This window comes from Cyclopterus lumpus, chromosome 18, assembly GCF_009769545.1.
Source record: "Cyclopterus lumpus isolate fCycLum1 chromosome 18, fCycLum1.pri, whole genome shotgun sequence".
Classification (NCBI taxonomy): domain Eukaryota; kingdom Metazoa; phylum Chordata; class Actinopteri; order Perciformes; family Cyclopteridae; genus Cyclopterus; species Cyclopterus lumpus.
Window position 1 is genome coordinate 8,865,303 of NC_046983.1, and position 19,548 is coordinate 8,884,850.

The window sequence follows — 19,548 nt, forward strand, 5'->3', positions numbered from 1 at the left end:
GCAGCTGTTGTTGTTGGTGTGGCCGTTGTTGTCGGGGACACCGTTGTTGTCGGTGCAGCTGTTGTTGTTGGGGTGGCTGTTGTTGTCGGTGACGCCGTTGTTGTCGGTGCAGCTGTTGTTGTCGGTACCGCTGTTGTTGTCGGTACCGCTGTTGTTATTGGGGCAGCTGTTGTTGTTGGGGCCGCTGTTGTTGTCGGTGACGCCGTTGTTGTCGGTACAGCTGTTGTTGTCGGTACCGCTGTTGTTATCGGGGAAGCTGTTGTTGTTGGGGCGGCTGTTGTTGTCGGGGCAGCTGTTGTTGTTGGTGTGGCCGTTGTTGTCGGGGACACCGTTGTTGTCGGTGCAGCTGTTGTTGTTGGGGTGGCTGTTGTTGTCGGTGACGCCGTTGTTGTCGGTGCGGCTGTTGTCGGTACAGCTGTTGTTGTCGGTACCGCTGTTGTTGTCGGTACCGCTGTTGTTATTGGGGCAGCTGTTGTTGTTGGGGCGGCTGTTGTTGTCGGTGATGCCGTTGTTGTCGGTACAGCTGTTGTTGTCGGTACCGCTGTTGTTATCGTGGAAGCTGTTGTTGTTGGGGCGGCTGTTGTTGTCGGGGCAGCTGTTGTTGTTGGTGTGGCCGTTGTTGTCGGGGACACCGTTGTTGTCGGTGCAGCTGTTGTTGTTGGGGCGGCTGTTGTTGTCGGTGACGCCGTTGTTGTCGGTGCGGCTGTTGTTGTCGGTACAGCTGTTGTTGTCGGTACCGCTGTTGTTATCGGGGAAGCTGTTGTTGTTGGGGCGGCTGTTGTTGTCGGGGCGGCTGTTGTTGTTGGTGCGACCGTTGTTGTCGGAGCGGCTGTTGTTGTCGGTACAGCTGTTGTTGTTGGTGCGGCCGTTGTTGTCGGTGCGGCTGTTGTTGTCGGAGCGGCTGTTGTTGTCGGTACAGCTGTTGTTGTTGGTGCCGCTGTTGTTGTCTGTACAGCTGTTGGGGCGGCTGTTGTTGTTGGTGCGGCTGTTGTTGTTTGGATCGCCGTTGTTGTTGGGGCGGCTGTTGTTGTTGGTGTGGCCGTTGTTGTCGGGGTCGCCGTTGTTGTCGGTGCTGCTGTTGTTGTTGGGGCGGCTGTTGTTGTCGGTGCTGCTGTTGTTGTTGGGGCGGCTGTTGTTGTCGGAGCCGCTGTTGTCCGCACAGCCGATGTTGTTGGAGAGAATGTTGTCGGCGCAGCTGTTGTTGGTGGGGCGGCTGTTGTTGTCGGTACAGTTGTTGGGGCGGCTGTTGTTGTCGGTGCGGCTGTTGTTGTCGGAGCGGCTGTTGTTGTCGGTACAGCTGTTGTTGTTGGGGCGTCTGTTGTTGTTGGGGCGGCTGTAGTTGTTGGTACAGCTGTTGATGTCGGTGCCGCCGTTGATGTCGGGCCAGCTGTTGTTGTTGGGGCGGCTGTTGTTGTCGGGGCAGCCGTTGTTGTCGGGGACGCCGTTGTTGTCGTTGCGGCTGTTGCTGTCGGTACAACTGTTGTTGTTGTGGCGGCTGTTGTTGTCGGTGTCGCCGTTGTTGTCGGTGTCGCCGTTGTTGTCGGGGCAGCTGTTGTTGCGGCGGCTGTTGTTGGTGGTGCTGCCGTTGTTGTCGGTACGGCTGTTGTTGGGGCGGCTGTTGTTGTTGGTTCGGCCGTTGTTGTCGGTACAGTTGTTGTCGGTGCGGCTGTTGTTGTCGGTGCAGCTGTTGTTGTTGGTGTGGCCGTTGTTAGTGTGGCTGTTATTGTCGGTGCGGTCGTTGTTGTCGGTGCAGTCGTTGTTATCGGTGCGGCCGTTGTTATCGGTGCGGCCGTTGTTATCGGTGCGGCCGTTGTTGTCGGTGCGGCCGTTGTTGTCGGTGCGGCCGTTGTTGTCGGTGCGGCCGTTGTTATCGGTGCGGCCGTTGTTGTCGGTGCGGCCGTTGTTGTCGGTGCAGCCGTTGTTGTCGGTACAGCTGTTGTTGTTGGGGAGGCTGTTGTCGATGCAGCTGTTGTTGTTGGGGCAGCTGTTGTTGTCGGCGCGGCTGTTGTTGTTGGTGTGGCCGTTGTTGACGGTGCCACCGTTGTTGTCAGGGCGGCTGTTGTTGTCGGTACAGCTGTTGTTGTTGGGGTGGCTGTTGTTGTTGGGGCGGCTGTTGTTGTCGGGGCAGCCGTTGTTGTCGGTGCGGCCGTTGTTGTTGGTGCGGCCGTTGTTGTCGGTGCAGCTGTTGTTGTTGGTGTGGCCGTTGTTGGTGTGGATGTTGTTGTCGGTGCCGCCGTTGTTGTCGGTGCAGCTGTTGTTGTTGGTGTGGCCGTTGTTGGTGCGGCCGTTGTTGTCGGGGCAGCAGTTGTTGTTGTCAGTGCGGCTGTTGTTGTCGGTGACGCCGTTGTTGTCGTTGCGGCTGTTGTTGTCGGTACAGCTGTTGTTGTCGGTACCGCTGTTGTTATCGGGGCAGCTTTTGTTGTTGGGGCGGCTGTTGTTGTCGGTGCGACCGTTGTTGTCGGAGCGGCTGTTGTTGTCGGTACAGCTGTTGTTGTTGGTGCGGCATGTGTTGTCGGTGCGGCTGTTGTTGTCGTAGCGGCTGTTGTTGTCGGTACAGCTGTTGTTGTTGTTGCCACCATTGTTGTCAGGGCGGCTGTTGTTGTCGGCGAGGCTGTTGTCGGAGCGGCTGTTGTTGTTGGTACAGCTGTTGTTGTCGGTGCCGCCGTTGTTGTCGGGCCAGCTGTTGTTGTTGGGGCGGCTGTTGTTGTCGGAGCAGCCGTTGTTGTCGGGGACGCCGTTGTTGTCGGTGCGGCTGTTGTTGTCGGAGCGGCTATTGTCGACGCAGCTGTTGTTGTCGGAGCCGCTGTTGTCGGCGCAGCTGTTGTTGTCGGTGCCGCCGTTGTTGTCGGCACAGCTGTTGTCGTCGGTGTGGCCGTTGTTGTGGGTGGTGCCGTTGTTGTTGGGGCAGCTGTTGTTGGTGTGGCCGTTGTTGTCGGGGACGCCGTTGTTGTCGGTGCGGCTGTTGTAGTCAGTGCGGCTGTTGTTGTTGGTACAGCTGTTGTTGTCGGTATCGCTGTTGTTGTCGGGCCAGCTGTTGTTGTTGGGGCGGCTGTTGTTGTCTGAGCGGCTGTTGTCGGCGCAGCTGTTGTTGTTGGTGCCGCCGTTGTTGTCGGCACAGCTGTTGTTGTTGTGGCAGCTGTTGTTGGTGCGGCCGTTGTTGTCGTTGGTGCCGTTGTTGTCGGCACAGCTGTTGTTGTTGGTGCGGCCGTTGTTGTCGGTGGTGCCGTTGTTGTCGGTGCGGCTGTTGTTGTCGGGGCGGCTGTTGTTGTCGGTGCCGCTGTTGTTGTCGGGGCGGCTGTTGTTGTCGGCACAGCTGTTGTTGTTGGTGCGGCCGTTGTTGTCGGTGGTGCCGTTGTTGTCGGCACAGCTGTTGTTGTTGGGGCGGCTGTTGTTGTCGGTGCGGTCGTTGTTGTCGGTGCGGTCGTTGTTGTTGGTGCTGCCGTTGTTGTTGGGGCAGCTGTTGTTGTCGGTGCGGCTGTGGTTGTCGGTACAGCTGTTGTTGTCGGAATGGGAGTTGTTGTGGGTGCGGCCGTTGTTGTTGATTCCACTGTTGTATGCGGCACTGGTATGAGTTTTACAAGAAACATTGGATGAGATGTTGGCAAAGTCTTCACCGTAACTTTTTTTTTGTTGTTCACTAGAACTTGTAACTGTGAACCTTTTAAAAGTTTGTGATTTAATATCAAACAACTTACCTATCAGAATCAGGAGAATCGATACTATCTTTCCGACATCCATCTTCTTTTTTTCTGAATCTATAAAATTAAACAACAATAAACTTTTTTTAAGACCCGTCAAAATATTTTGCGCCTCATTCGTTACTTTTTAAATAGATAAAACAATATCTGCAGCAATCAACTTTTTTCTTCATTAATCTTTTTATTTTTTTAATTTATTTTAACAAATGATAATTAACTTAATTTCAATTGGAACAGTGGATACCAATTATTGTTGGGAGAAGGCACAGTTCCCTTCATTAGCCGCAATGTATTTTAGTACAATACAATCGTAAAGAAAAACTATGTCTTCTTTTGTGTTTTCAGAATTTAGTGCTTACTGAACCCTGTTTGAAAAATTCCTTCTGATTCTTCACACCTCACCAACTAGTTTCTTCTCATTTACCATCTTCATTTTCTCATGTGTATTTTTCATGAAGATCTTATCCAAGTTTGAGCTAATGGAACATGCATGTGTACTTGCAGTACTTCAAAAAGCAAAGTACTTAAACAGGCAGGTGCAGCAATCTCTACTGCTCACAAGCATCAACCAGGCTGAAATGTCCTAGAGCTTAGCACTCTTTTTTTTGTCATCTGTACTCAAATTCCATGAATGAGAAGGATGAAAAGAGATTGCTGCATGGACCGGTACTGTATTACATTTTTTATAAAGATTTATACTTATTCTTTCCTGATGTAGGAATAATGATCATGAGTTAGTAGTACTCTTAAGGTTTACAGTGCAGGATGCTAGTGTGTTTGTATCGAAAACAGTGTACTTTCATCACGCTGTCCAAAGAAAAGTTACACCGACCATTATAATGGACACAGAGGAAATATCTTTGAATAAAGATTTTAATTGGGGGAAAAACTAGGATTTCAGTCAAAAAGGTTGTAGAAGGATATCTCAAATTATTACAAATAAACTTATGTTAGTTTAAAATATCATGTTTTCTCCTGGTCTGATGGAGCTTACTGAATGACCAGAAAAAAGAATTAAACTCCCTCCTGAAACAGAAATGCCTGAACATTTCTTGAATTTGATGATAAACATATTGGTATCTGTGATATGCAAACCTTAAATGTTATGTGACAGTCTACATCCATAAAGGTCTTTTTTTTAAAACAGAATAAAGGCAAATTATGTGTTATTATGTTATAATCGCCTTTCTCATTTATGTGACACCTGTATGTCAATTCCTTACGGCTGCCCCTGAACGCATCAGACGTAATACACGTGTGTTTGTTTTATATTCTAAACAAAGCTAAATATTAACAGAGTTTTGGTGAGGGAAGCTGAACTTGAGCAGCCGAATATGGATATAATCCGACCCCCTGGATTTAAAGCCGGAAGAATTTCGCTACTTCTTCCACCCAACTTGGAAAGAGCGAAGCGAATCATGAGCAAAATTGCACCTTTTATTGGACACGGATTTGTGCCCTTAATGAGTCATTGAGAAAAAGGCATTTTCCCCATGTTGCACACATTGAAACCTAGATCCATTATTCATCACGTAACATGTTGTTTCTGGACATCCGTTGTCACAGAATATTGTGTCACCAGAAACGTGCTCTTTATCAATGTATACTTTTATTTAAAAATATTCTTAGCTATATAATTATTTTAATTAACGCAAACTTGATATAGATACGCGGCATAAAATGGATTGGTAGATGAACTAATGTAAAATGAAATAATTAATGCTTATTAATGCTTTTGCTTAAATTGACCCTTGCCCAATAAGAGCCAATCAGCTAACTACTGTACAGTAGTAGCGCGAGTACAGTGATTAAATTGCCTGCTGAATTCTCGCAACAATCTCCCTTTCAGATTGTATGGATCTATGTTCTGACAATAATATCAATAGATTTAAGAATGTACTTACCCAAAATGATAAGATATAAGATGAAACGTTATGAATTCCTCCTCTATTTCTGCTCTCAATGTTTTAAACTCTTTCAGTGTCTCATAATTCAGTCCAGGTCACATCTGTCACAGTGCAAACCTTTTACCTTATGTGACAGCCCAAATCTATGAAGGCCTTTATATTGAAACAGAATAAAGGTTAATGACGTAACTTTTTTTAACTTGTGATGAAGAGAAAACAAAGTGTATTTTTAATTGCAGCATTCAATCTGTTAGTTCCTTTGCATAATATCATAGGACACTCCCTTCTTTTGTCCTGTGAATTTCTGGTGCATGTGAATGTTAAAAGAAGTTCTACCAGTATGACAGTAAAACAAAGCTATAAAGTAGTGACGCAGCAATGGAGCAGAATTTACCATGTTAAAGGTCAGCTTTTTTTTAGACCTTTTTAAGACTACACAATGTACATTCATGCCATAATGTCATGTTCATAGTGGCCAAAATATGGAAATATGATTAAAAACCAGTAGAGGATACAGCATAAGATTATTTGTTACTATATCACACTTGGACTTGGATGAATGACATACAATTGGTTGATGGATTAACCAAAGTATAACTACATTTTTTACTTTAGCTAAAGTTGAATCTTGCCCATTATGAGTCAGTGAGCTTCCAGCTGTAGGTAGTAATTAGCTCGCTTACAGTGTTTGCTCGAATTCTTATGGTGCTGTCTGAAACTCTACAAAAAAGGTTTAAACTCTCTTCTGAACTCACAATCCACTAAATGATAGAAGATTATTACTCTTATTTATAATTTGAGCTACCTCCTTTACCTATATAAACCATCTTTTCTTAGTTATACAAAGACCTAATAATGTATTTGATTATAAATAAAAGAGTTTTTAACGATTTCACTATCTTTTAATTCAGTCCACGTCACATCTGTCATATTGCAAATCTTTCCCCTTATGTGATACATTAACAAAACGCCTTTACATTGAAATGGAATGAAGTTTAATGACATGATTCATACATGATATCTTTTCTTAGGAAGAACATCGCGATGAATGACATACAAGGGGTGGCTCATTATAATGGAACTCCCTCCCATCTTTTGTCCTGCATTATTTGCATTCACGTACAGCCACGTACGAGAAATAGGGCCCATGATGCTTTTGCTACAGGATCTAGGAAGCTCAATCTGAATGATACATCATTTTCACATGATATTTTAAACTAACATAACTTTTTTCAATAATTTGTGATATCCTGCTACAACTCTTTGACTGATATCCTAGTTTTTCTGCAGCAGCTTGCCTCCCTCTGTGTCTGCGTGCTGTTGCTGCTGCAGAGAAGGTAGTAATGGCATCACGTGACATTGTGGGGTATGGTGAGCTCACACTGATGGTTCCTCATGCTGTTTCACATATCCTGCACACTCAGAGAACATCTCACTTGTCAGCACAGCGATGGCTGAGGTATCACACAACCTTGTTAGATTTGCCTAACATTATTGTTAAACGATGCACTACCCTTGATCCTGCAACTCTTTTTCCCACTCCAGCAGAGGGGGAGTCACATAATTGTGTTGTTTCTCTTGAACAGGTCTGCACACCGAGACCCGATCTCAAAGACACACCCTTTCCGAATGCTGATTGGGAGCTGTATGTGGACGGTTCGGCTTCTCGCTTGCAGGACACGGGAGAAGGATTGATTGGGTTTGCAGTAGTTTCACAATATGACACTTTGTGCAGCGATAAGTTGGCATCACACTTGTCTGCTCAAACTGCAGAACTTGTGGCTCTTACAGAACTGCCTGTAAGCTCGCTGCTGATGAAACAGTTAACATCTACACAGACTCTCGCTAGGCCTTTGGTGTGGTACACGATTTTGGCGCTCTGTGGAAACACAGAAGGGTTTTGGACATCATCTGGTAAGCCATTACACACCACCAACTTGTGGCCGACTTGCTAGAAGCCAGATCGCTCCCTAAAACTGTTTGTGTTATGAAATCTGAAGCTCACACTAACGATGCTGATCCTATTTCAACAGGTGATGCTGCATATGCTGCTGAAAGAGAAGTTTAATTAAGTTCCTTTTCAGCTCATAACACTTATGCTAGGTGTGCCTTCACAAATATATTTCACTTATGATGTTAAGGTATAGCAGACGTTGGCAAACCAGAGTGAAGGGTCGGGCCTCATCTGGTGCAGTTTTAAAATGATCTATGGGAGGACCAGACAAATGCTAAGTGCTCTCTTCCATTGTTACGCTAAATTAGCTCACAGCAGAGATAACTGAGCAAAAGGGGAAATATGTATATGTATTTGATTATAAAGATGCCTCCACATTGTGTACAGTTTTTTAAAGTAAACGTCACTCTAAAAGACAGCAGAAATAAGTGATAAAAAAGAGGAGTAGGTTGAATTGACATACTTTGGTATTGTCCAATGCAGATTATAACCATTTTTGTTCAACTGTTCATTAAGAATATGAAGTGTCATCAAAGCAAATAAAAGCACTTAAATACAGATAGTATACATGTTTTAGAACATTTTATATATCTTATATGATTTCAATTCACAGGAAAACATTAAATAATATGAATGGAGCTATAGCGCAAGTTCAGACAGGAAGACCATACCCCTCAAGCCCACCATTTATTCCTCATACATTTGCCAATAATTTCTCACACACGCTCACTCATTGTTTACTCGCTGTCATCGTTCGGCGCCGTCAATCATGACACCAGCTGCACAGATCAGCTGGTCCCCTCTATCCAATAAGCACAGGGAAACAATGGCATGGCTCGCCTATCATCTTGCTGCTGTCTCATTTAAATATGACTGTCTCTCTACCTTCAGTTCATTTATGTTGCTGTTACGGACCCCTCCACCTCCCCATCTCCACCCAGTCTTCACGGATCCATCAGCTTCATCAACTCATCATTCTATCGTCTCATCAGCCACCACCAGGTCTGAACTCTACAGTCGGCCCTCAATTACAAATCTCCCCGTAGAGTCCAAGCGCCAAATTAGGGGAAAACCTGATCTGATGAGGAGACATGGCATTCATCCCATTTTGGATGGAGCCGGTCTCATTTCTGAAAATATGACCAAGTTGATTAACAGACTTAATCCATGACAACCCAAAGTTCAGATCAGGAAGCAGAAGCAGAGTTGTAGTCCTAGACCCTTCTCTGCACTTCCATTCGAGCAGTTACCCACCCACAACTCTATAGAGACTGTGTCTGTCCCACGGCCACTTCAATTAATTAAATCAAAAGTAACCAGAAGAGGAATCATACAAAATAACCTCATAAAGGTTAACACCACTATTTCAGCAGTCCAACAAAACAGAATAATTAAATGTGGACTCCTAATTATTAGATATCTGTCATCTAAAGCTGTATTAGTAAATGATATAATATCAGACAATCACATTGATTTATTTTGTCTTACTGAAACCTGGCTGAGTCATGAAGAATATGTCAGCCTAATTAATACTTATATTCCTCAAGGCACCGGCCGAGAAGGCGGAGTAGCAGCCATCCTAGACTCGAGCCTATTAATAATAAATCCTAAACCTAAATTAAACTACAACTCATTGGAAAACCTTGTTCTTAGTCTTTCACATCAAACCTGGAAAACATTACAGCCAATTCTATTTGTTATACTGTACTGGCCACCAGGTCCATATTCAGAATTTACAGTATATCTGAATTTTCACAGTTTCTATCAAGTTTAGTCATTGACATTGAGCATTTGGAGGTCTTCCCATAGCACCCTCTTCTGTCAGACCATTACCTCATAACTTTTGAGTTTTTACTACCGGAGTGTACAGAAATTTCTACACCAGATGTCTAACTGACAGTGCTGTAGCTAAATTTAAAGAAGTGATTCCTTCTGCATTTGATTCAATACCACGTCTTAATGTGACGGAGGACTCCTGTGCTGACTTCATCCCAGATTGATCATCTTCCTCGATTGTGTTACAGGCTCACTGAGAATAACACTAGACTTGATAGCCCCTCTGAAGAAGAAGACGGTGAGGCAAAAGAGGTTTGCTCCCTGGTATAACCCTCAGACCCGCAAACTAAAGCAAACATCACGTAAACTTGAAAGCATAAGGCGTTCCACCAATCTGGAAGAATCACTCTTAGTTTGGAGGGATAGTCTTAAAACACAAAAGAAGGCCGTCCGTAATGCCAGAGCCATCCCATAAACCCCTAATCTGCAGAACAAGACAAACTGTTAAAACTGTCCAAGTCTGGAGAGAAGAGTCCACTTCTCTGCTCCAGGATTGTTTTGAAAAAAGATGTTCGTGCAGAGCACAGACCTGGAGGAATACAGCTCATCTGTCTTGGCTTGCATAGCCTTCTGCACTGAGACCGTGCTCACCACCAAAACCACCAAGGTGTTCCCAAACCAGAAACCATGGCTGGACAGGAATGTTCAGTCTCAGCTCAGAGCACGAGATGCTGCCTACAGGTCAGGAGACAGCCTGGCTTACAGCAATGCCCGCAAAGAACTAAAGAAAAGCATCAGAGAAGCCAAGAGCAGATACCAGCAGCGTATCGAGGGCATTTTGAAAATAACAACCCCTGCAGCATGTGGAGAGGCATTAAAGTCTTAACAGACTATAAAAACAGCACCTCACAGACCAGCCATGAAGTCATGCTTCCTGACGTCTTGAACCAATTCGTTGCTCGCATTGACAACCACACCAGCAGAAGAACCCGTGAGAACCTCAACAACACCACCATCGGAGGACCCTGCCCTCGTCCTACAGTACTACCAGATGATGTCCACTCTGATGAAGATTGACATTACCAAAGCGGCAGGACCAGACAGGATACCAGGCCGTACACTGAAGTCATGTGCCGACCAACTAGCAGGGGTGTTTACCAACATCTTGTACCTCTCACTGCAACAGTCTGTTGTCCACATATGCCTCAAATCCACTACCATTACCCAAAAAACAAATAGTCAAAGGTCACAACGACTACCGCCCAATAGGCCTGACACCAATTGTGATGAAGTGCTTTGAGAGACTTGTACTATCTCACATCAAAGCCAACATCCCCAATGATCTGGACAGCCACAAATTTGCCTAGCGGGGAAACAGATCAACAGAAGATGGTGTCTCAATAGCCCTCCGCTCATCCCTGTCCCATCTGGAGAATCAAAACACGTACGCCAGGATGCTATCTGTTAATTTCAGCTCCGCCTTCAACGCAATAGTCGTGGATAATTGTATTATCCACTACACTCTGCTCATTGATTATGGACTTCCTTACAAACAGAAATCAAACATTCAGAATAGCAAGAAGGCTCGCAACATCAGCAAGGACAGGACCCACCCACCGCTAAAATGTAACAATCTTACTGAAACACTTGACACTTTATACTCTTCTACTATTACATTACATTACATGTCATTTAGCTGACGCTTTTATCCAAAGCGACTTACAATAAGTGCATTTAACCGTGAGTCCAAACTCAGAACAACAAGAATCAAGCAAGTACAATTTCTTCAATAAAGTTAAACTACAAAGTACTGTCCGTAAGTGCCATTTAAGTGCTACTAAAGTGCTATGGGTAAGGGACATTTAAGTGCTCCTACAGCATTTAAGTGCTACCTATTCAAGGAATAGTAGAAAAAAACAAAACAAAAACAAAAACACATATTCTATCTTATTTGACTTAGTAACATTTTGTATTCCTCTTGTGTATTTTTATCTTGTACATTGTTTATCCTTGTTTATTTTTTATCTTGTACATTGTCTATCTTTGTTGTTTCCTGATACTGGCAGGCTGTGGGCCATCAAACGAAATTCCGTTGTATAACAACAATGACAATAAAAGCCTCAGTATCTTATCTTTATCTTTATCTTTGTTCAGTTTCAAACATGCTGAATTAAATGTGTGTGTGAACATTAACTGCTAAAGACTATGTTTGTGTTGAGTCGGCTGCAATACACTTTGTACACTTAGTCGGAGCAGAGAAATAAAGCCAACAAGGAAGAGCAAAGATATGCAGTTCCTCGAATGGCCACTTGAGGTTGGCTCCAAAATACAGTCAATCTCCATTGAGCTTCGTATTAAAAGGCCCAACTTTACAGCAGTTAAAGTTAAACATAATTGAGGGCGTGGTCACTTTGAGTGACAGGTTGGTACAGTCTTGGTTCCCTCACCACAGCTGTTTGCTCTGCTGCTCAACATAGTTCACTGATGGTCCAACGGTTTGCCCATTTTTGACCTCGCCAATAGACCTATACCTATAGTCAGAGCAAAGGGAGGCCTTTAAATGTTGTTTGCTTCTCTCTAAGCTTTTTCCGCTCTATGAAGAACCAAATTGTCAATTTTAAATTCATCATCTATGATTTACTGGAGCCATGTTTCAGAAATGTCATGATATTGGGTTCATAACAAATAACAGAAATCGATCTTTGAAACAAGGCTTAGTTTTACACTGGTGAAATGTCTTTCTCCATTCACGCAGTAGGAATGCAAATAATGCAGAACAAAAGATGGGAGGGAGTGCCATTATAATGAGCCACCCCTTGTATGTCATTCATCGTGATGTTCTTTCTAAAAAAAGATATCATGCATGAATCATGTCATTAAACTTCATTCCATTTCAATGTAAAAGCGTTTTGTTATTGTGTCACATAAGGGGAATGATTTGGAATTTGACAGATGTGACGTGGACTGAATTAAAAGATAGTGAAATCTTTAATAACTCTTTTATTTATAATTAAATACATTATTAGGTCTTTATATAACTAAGAAAAGATGGTCTATAGAGGTAGAGGAGGTAGCTCAAATTATAAATAATAATGTGGAGATTAGTCAAGAACGAGTCAATTAAAGATGATTTATCTGGACATTTTAAATTGGTGTGTGGGTCTTTCAATGAGCTGCATACGATTTAATGAAACAGAGGAATCTTTGAAGGCATCAGAGTTAGAATTTAGCCAATCCCAATTTAGATCACCAGTTAATATTATTTAATTATAGGTCAGCTCAGCTAATAGCTGATTCAGAGAAGTTAGCGCTTCGGCAGTAGCTGATGGGGGTCTATAGCAGCCCACAACAGTAATGAAAAAAACATTTGAAATCATTTATCCAAGTCTGAAAAAGTGTGATATAGTAAGAAATAATCTTACGCTGTATCCTCTACTGGTTTTTAATCATATTTCCATATTTTGGCCACTATGAACATGAAATTATGGCATTAATGTACATTGTGTAGTCTTAAAAAGGTCTCAAAAAAAGCTGAAATTTAACATGGTAAATTCTGCTCCATTGCTGCGTCACTACTCTTTATTTATAGCTTTGTTTTACTGTCATACTGGAAGAACTTCTTTCAACATTCACATGCACCAGAAATTCACAGGACAAAAGAAGGGAGTTTCCTATGATAATAACCAAAGGAACTAACAGATTGAATGCTGCAATTAAAAATACACTTTGTTTTCTCTTCATCACAAGTTAAAAAAACAACATATGAGTTACGTCATTAACCTTTATTCCGTTTCAATATAAAGGCCTTCATAGATTTGGGCTGTCACATAAGGTAAAAGGTTTGCACTGTGACAGATGTGACCTGGACTGAATTATGAGACACTGAAATAGTTTAAAACATTGAGAGCAGAAAGAGAGGAGGAATTCATAACGTTTCATCTTATATCTTATCATTTTGGGTAAGTACATTCTTAAATCTATTGATATTATTGTCAGAACATAGATCCATACAATCTGAAAGGGAGATTGTTGCGAGAATTCAGCAGGCAATTTAATCACTGTACTCGCGCTACTACTGTACAGTAGTTAGCTGATTGGCTCTTATTGGGCAAGGGTCAATTTAAGCAAAAGCATAAATAAGCATTAATTATTTCATTTTACATTAGTTCATCTACCAATCCATTTTATGCCGCGTATCTATATCAAGTTTGCGTAAATTAAAATAATTATATAGCTATGTGCAACATGGGGAAAATGCCTTGGTGTCAATGACTCAGTAAGGGCACAAATCCGTGTCCAATAAAAGGTGCAATTTTATCCTTCTACAATCTTTTTGACTGAAATCCTAGTTTTTCCCAAATTAAAATCTTTATTCAAAGATTTTTCCTCTGTGTCCATTAAAATGGTCGGTGTAACCTTTCTTTGGACAGCGTGATGAAAATACACTGTTTTGGATACAAACACACTAGAATCCTGCACTGTAAAACTTAAGAGTACTACTAACTCATGATCATTATTCGTACATCAGGGAAGAATAAGTATAAATATTTCAAAAAAATGTAATGCAGTACCGGTCCATGCAGCAATCTCTTTTCATCCTTCTAATTCATGGAATTTGAGTACAGATGACACAAAAAGAGTGCTAAGCTCTAGGACATTTCAGCCTGGTTGATGCTTGTGAGCAGTAGAGATTGCTGCACCTGCCTGTTTAAGTACTATGCTTTTTGAAGTACTGCAAGTACACATGCATGTTCCATTAGCTCAAACGTGGATAAGATCTTCATGAAAAATACACGTGAGAAAATGAAGATGGTAAATGAGAAGAAATTAGTTGGTGAGGTGTTCCTTCTGATTCTTCAATCAGAAGGAACTTTTCAGACAGGGTTCAGTATAAGCACTAAATTCTGAAATCACAAAATAAGACATAGTTTGTCTTTACGATTGTATTGCATTGAAATACATTGCGGCTAATGAAGGGAACTGTGCCTTCTCCCAACAATAATTGATATCCACTGTTCCAATTGAAATTAAGTTAAATTTGTTAAAATAAATTAAAAAAGATTAATGAAGAAAAAAGTTGATTGCTGCAGATATTGTTTTATCTATTGAAAACGTAACGAATGAGGCGCAAAATATTTTGATGTGTCTTAAAAAAAGTTTATTGTTGTTTAATTTTATAGATTCAGAAAAAGAGAAGATGGATGTCGGAAAGATAGTATCGATTCTCCTGATTCTGATAGGTAAGTTGTTTGATATTAAATCACTAACTTTTAAAGGTTCACAGTTACATGTTCTAGTGAACTAAAACAAAAAAAGTTACGGTGAAGTCCTTGCCAACATCTCATCCAATTTTACTTGTAAAACTCATACCAGTGCCGCATACAACAGTGGAATCAACAACAACGGCCGCACCCACAACAACAGCCGCACCGACAACAACGGCCGCACCAACAACAACGGCCGCACCAACAACAACGGCCGCACCAACAACAACGGCCGCACCTACAACAACGGCCGCACCCACAACAACGGCCGCACCGACAACAACAGCCGCCCCAACAACAACGGCTGCACCGACAATAACGGCTGCACCGACAACAACGGCCGCCCCGACAACAACAGCGGCACCGACAACAACAGCCGCCCCGACAACAACAGCCGCACCGACAACAACAGCCGCCCCAACAACAACGGCCGCACCGACAACAACCGCCGCACCTACAACAACGGCCGCACCAACAACAACGGCCGCACCTACAACAACGGCCGCACCAACAACAACAGCGGCGACCACAACAACAGCGGCACCGACAACAACGGCGGCACCGACAACAACGGCCGCACCGACAACAACAGCCGCCCCAACAACAACGGCCGCCCCGACAACAACGGCTGCACCGACAACAACGGCTGCACCGACAACAACAGCCGCCCCGACAACAACAGCCGCCCCGACAACAACAGCGGCACCGACAACAACAGCCGCCCCGACAACAACAGCCGCACCGACAACAACAGCCGCCCCAACAACAACAGCTGCACCGACAACAACAGCCGCCCCAACAACAACGGCCACACCAACAACAACAGCCACACCGACAACAACAGCCACACCGACAACAACAGCGGCGCCGACAACAACAGCGGCACCGACAACGGCCGCACCGACAACAACGGCGGCACCGACAACAACGGCGGCACCCACAACAACGGCCGCACCGTCGACAACGGCCGCACCGACGACAACGGCCGCACCGACAACAACAGCCGCCCCAACAACAACGGCCGCACCTACAACAACGGCCGCACCCACGACAACGGCCGCACCGACAACAACAGCCGCCCCAACAACAACGGCTGCACCGACAATAACGGCTGCACCGACAACAACGGCCGCCCCGACAACAACAGCGGCACCGACAACAACAGCCGCCCCGACAACAACAGCCGCACCGACAACAACAGCCGCCCCAACAACAACGGCCGCACCGACAACAACCGCCGCACCTACAACAACGGCCGCACCAACAACAACGGCCGCACCTACAACAACGGCCGCACCAACAACAACAGCGGCGCCGACAACAACAGCGGCACCGACAACGGCGTCACCGACAACAACGGCGGCACCGACAACAACGGCGGCACCGACAACAACAGCCGCCCCGACAACAACAGCGGCACCGACAACAACAGCCGCCCCGACAACAACAGCCGCACCGACAACAACAGCCGCCCCAACAACAACAGCGGCACCGACAACAACAGCCGCCCCAACAACAACGGCCACACCAACAACAACAGCCACACCAACAACAACAGCCACACCAACAACAACAGCCACACCAACAACAACAGCGGCACCGACAACGGCCGCACCGACAACAACGGCGGCACCGACAACAACGGCGGCACCGACAACAACAGCGGCACCGACAACAACAGCCGCCCCGACAACAACAGCCGCACCGACAACAACAGCCGCCCCAACAACAACAGCGGCGCCGACAACAACAGCGGCACCGACAACGGCCGCACCGACAACAACGGCGGCACCGACAACAACGGCGGCACCGACAACAACGGCGGCACCCACAACAACGGCCGCACCGACGACAACGGCCGCACCGACGACAACGGCCGCACCGACGACAACGGCCGCACCGACGACAACGGCCGCACCGACAACAACAGCCGCCCCAACAACAACGGCCGCACCAACAACAACAGTGGCACCAACAACAACAGCGGCACCGACAACAACAGCCGCCCCAACAACAACGGTGGCACCGACAACAACAGCCGCCCCAACAACAACGGCCGCACCGACAACAACGGTGGCACCAACAACAATGGCCGCACCAACAACAACAGCCGGCCCAACAACAACGGCGGCACCAACAACAATGGCCGCACCAACAACAACGGCCGCACCGACAACAACGGCGGCACCAACAACAACGGCAGCACCGACAACAACGGCCGCACCGACAACAACAGCCGCCCCGACAACAACGGCAACACCAACAACAACAGCCGCACCAACAACAACGGCCGCACCAACAACTACGGCGGCACCGACAACAACGGCCGCACCAACAACAACGGCCGCACCTACAACAACGGCCGCACCAACAACAACAGCGGCGCCGACAACAACAGCGGCACCGACAACAACGGCGGCACCGACAACAACGGCCGCCCCAACAACAACGGCCGCACCGACAACAACGGCCGCACCTACAACAACGGCCGCACCTACAACAACGGCCGCACCAACAACAACGGCCGCACCGACAACAACAGCCGCCCCGACAACAACGGCTGCCCCGACAACAACGGCTGCACCGACAACAACGGCCGCCCCAACAACAACGGCCGCACCGACAACAACAGCCGCCCCAACAACAACGGCCACACCAACAACAACAGCCACACCGACAACAACAGCCACACCGACAACAACAGCGGCGCCGACAACAACAGCGGCACCGACAACGGCCGCACCGACAACAACGGCGGCACCGACAACAACGGCGGCACCCACAACAACGGCCGCACCGACGACAACGGCCGCACCGACGACAACGGCCGCACCGACAACAACAGCCGCCCCAACAACAACGGCCGCACCTACAACAACGGCCGCACCCACAACAACGGCCGCACCGACAACAACAGCCGCCCCAACAACAACGGCTGCACCGACAATAACAGCTGCACCGACAACAACGGCCGCCCCGACAACAACAGCGGCACCGACAACAACAGCCGCCCCGACAACAACAGCCGCACCGACAACAACAGCCGCCCCAACAACAACGGCCGCACCGACAACAACCGCCGCACCTACAACAACGGCCGCACCAACAACAACGGCCGCACCTACAACAACGGCCGCACCAACAACAACAGCGGCGCCGACAACAACAGCGGCACCGACAACGGCGGCACCGACAACAACGGCGGCACCGACAACAACGGCGGCACCGACAACAACAGCCGCCCTGACAACAACAGCGGCACCGACAACAACAGCCGCACCGACAACAACAGCCGCCCCAACAACAACAGCCGCACCGACAACAACAGCCACACCAACAACAACAGCCACACCAACAACAACAGCGGCGCCGACAACAACAGCGGCACCGACAACGGCCGCACCGACAACAACGGCGGCACCGACAACAACAGCGGCACCGACAACAACAGCCGCACCGACAACAACAGCCGCCCCAACAACAACAGCGGCACCGACAACAACAGCCGCCCCAACAACAACGGCCACACCAACAACAACAGCCACACCAACAACAACAGCCACACCAACAACAACAGCGGCGCCGACAACAACAGCGGCACCGACAACGGCCGCACCGACAACAACAGCCGCCCCGACAACAACAGCGGCACCGACAACAACAGCCGCCCCGACAACAACAGCCGCACCGACAACAACAGCCGCCCCAACAACAACAGCCACACCAACAACAGCCACACCAACAACAACAGCGGCGCCGACAACAACAGCGGCACCGACAACGGCCGCACCGACAACAACGGCGGCACCGACAACAACGGCGGCACCCACAACAACGGCCGCACCGACGACAACGGCCGCACCAACAACAGCCGCACCAACAACAACGGCGGCACCGACAACAACAGCTGCCCCGACAACAACAGCTGCCCCGACAACAACGGCGGTACCGACAACAACAGCAGCCCCAACAACAACAGCCGCCCCGACAACAACGGCCGCACCAACAACAACGGCCGCACCAACAACAACAGCGGCACCGACAACAACAGCGGCACCGACAACAACGGCCGCACCGACAACAACGGCGGCACCGACAACAACAGCCGCCCCAACAACAACAGCTGCCCCGACAACAACGGCCGCACCAACAACAATGGCCGCACCAACAACAACGGCGGCACCGACAACAACAGCCGCTCCGACAACAACAGCCGCCCCAACAACAACAACTGCCCCGACAACAACGGCTGCCCCTTCAACAACGGCAGCACCGACAACAACAGCCGCCCCAACAACAACGGCCGCACCGACAACAACGGCCGCACCGACAACAACGGCTGCACCGACAACAACAGCTGCACCGACAACAACAGCCGCCCCAACAACAACAGCTTCCCCAACAACAACGGCCACACAAACAACAACAGCCGCCCCAACAACAACAGCTGCACCGACAACAACGGCCGCACCAACAACAACGGCCGCACCAACAACAACGGCCGCACCAACAACAACGGCGGCACCGACAACAACAGCCGCTCCGACAACAACAGCTGCCCCGACAACAACAGCGGTACCGACAACAACAGCAGCCCCAACAACAACAGCCGCCCCGACAACAACGGCCGCACCAACAACAACGGCCGCACCAACAACAACGGCCGCACCAACAACAACGGCAGCACCGACAACAACGGCGGCACCGACAACAACAGCTGCCCCGACAACAACGGCTGCCCCGACAACAACGGCTGCTCCGACAACAACAGCCGCCCCAACAACATCAGCTGCCCCGACAACAACGGCCGCACCAACAACAACGGCGGCACCGACAACAACGGCGGCACCAACAACAACGGCGGCACCGACAACAACGGCCGCACCAACAACAACGGCGGCACCGACAACAACGGCGGCACCGACAACAACAGCTGCTCCGACAACAAC

At 47.4% G+C, this 19,548-nt stretch overlaps 2 long non-coding RNA genes across 2 annotated transcripts; one reads left to right on the plus strand and one right to left on the minus strand.

Annotated features, from left to right (window-relative positions):
• Nucleotides 1-3,472: 3,472 nt before the first annotated feature.
• LOC117747681 lies at nt 3,473-5,679 on the minus strand. Its single transcript, XR_004611465.1, has 3 exons — nt 5,603-5,679; nt 3,696-3,755; nt 3,473-3,562 (listed from the first exon to the last, which is right to left on the minus strand). It is a non-coding gene; the product is annotated as an uncharacterized LOC117747681 (long non-coding RNA).
• A 7,501-nt stretch (nt 5,680-13,180) lies between these two features.
• On the plus strand, nt 13,181-14,799 carry LOC117747676. Its single transcript, XR_004611460.1, has 3 exons — nt 13,181-13,294; nt 14,516-14,575; nt 14,709-14,799. It is a non-coding gene; the product is annotated as an uncharacterized LOC117747676 (long non-coding RNA).
• Nucleotides 14,800-19,548: the final 4,749 nt, after the last annotated feature.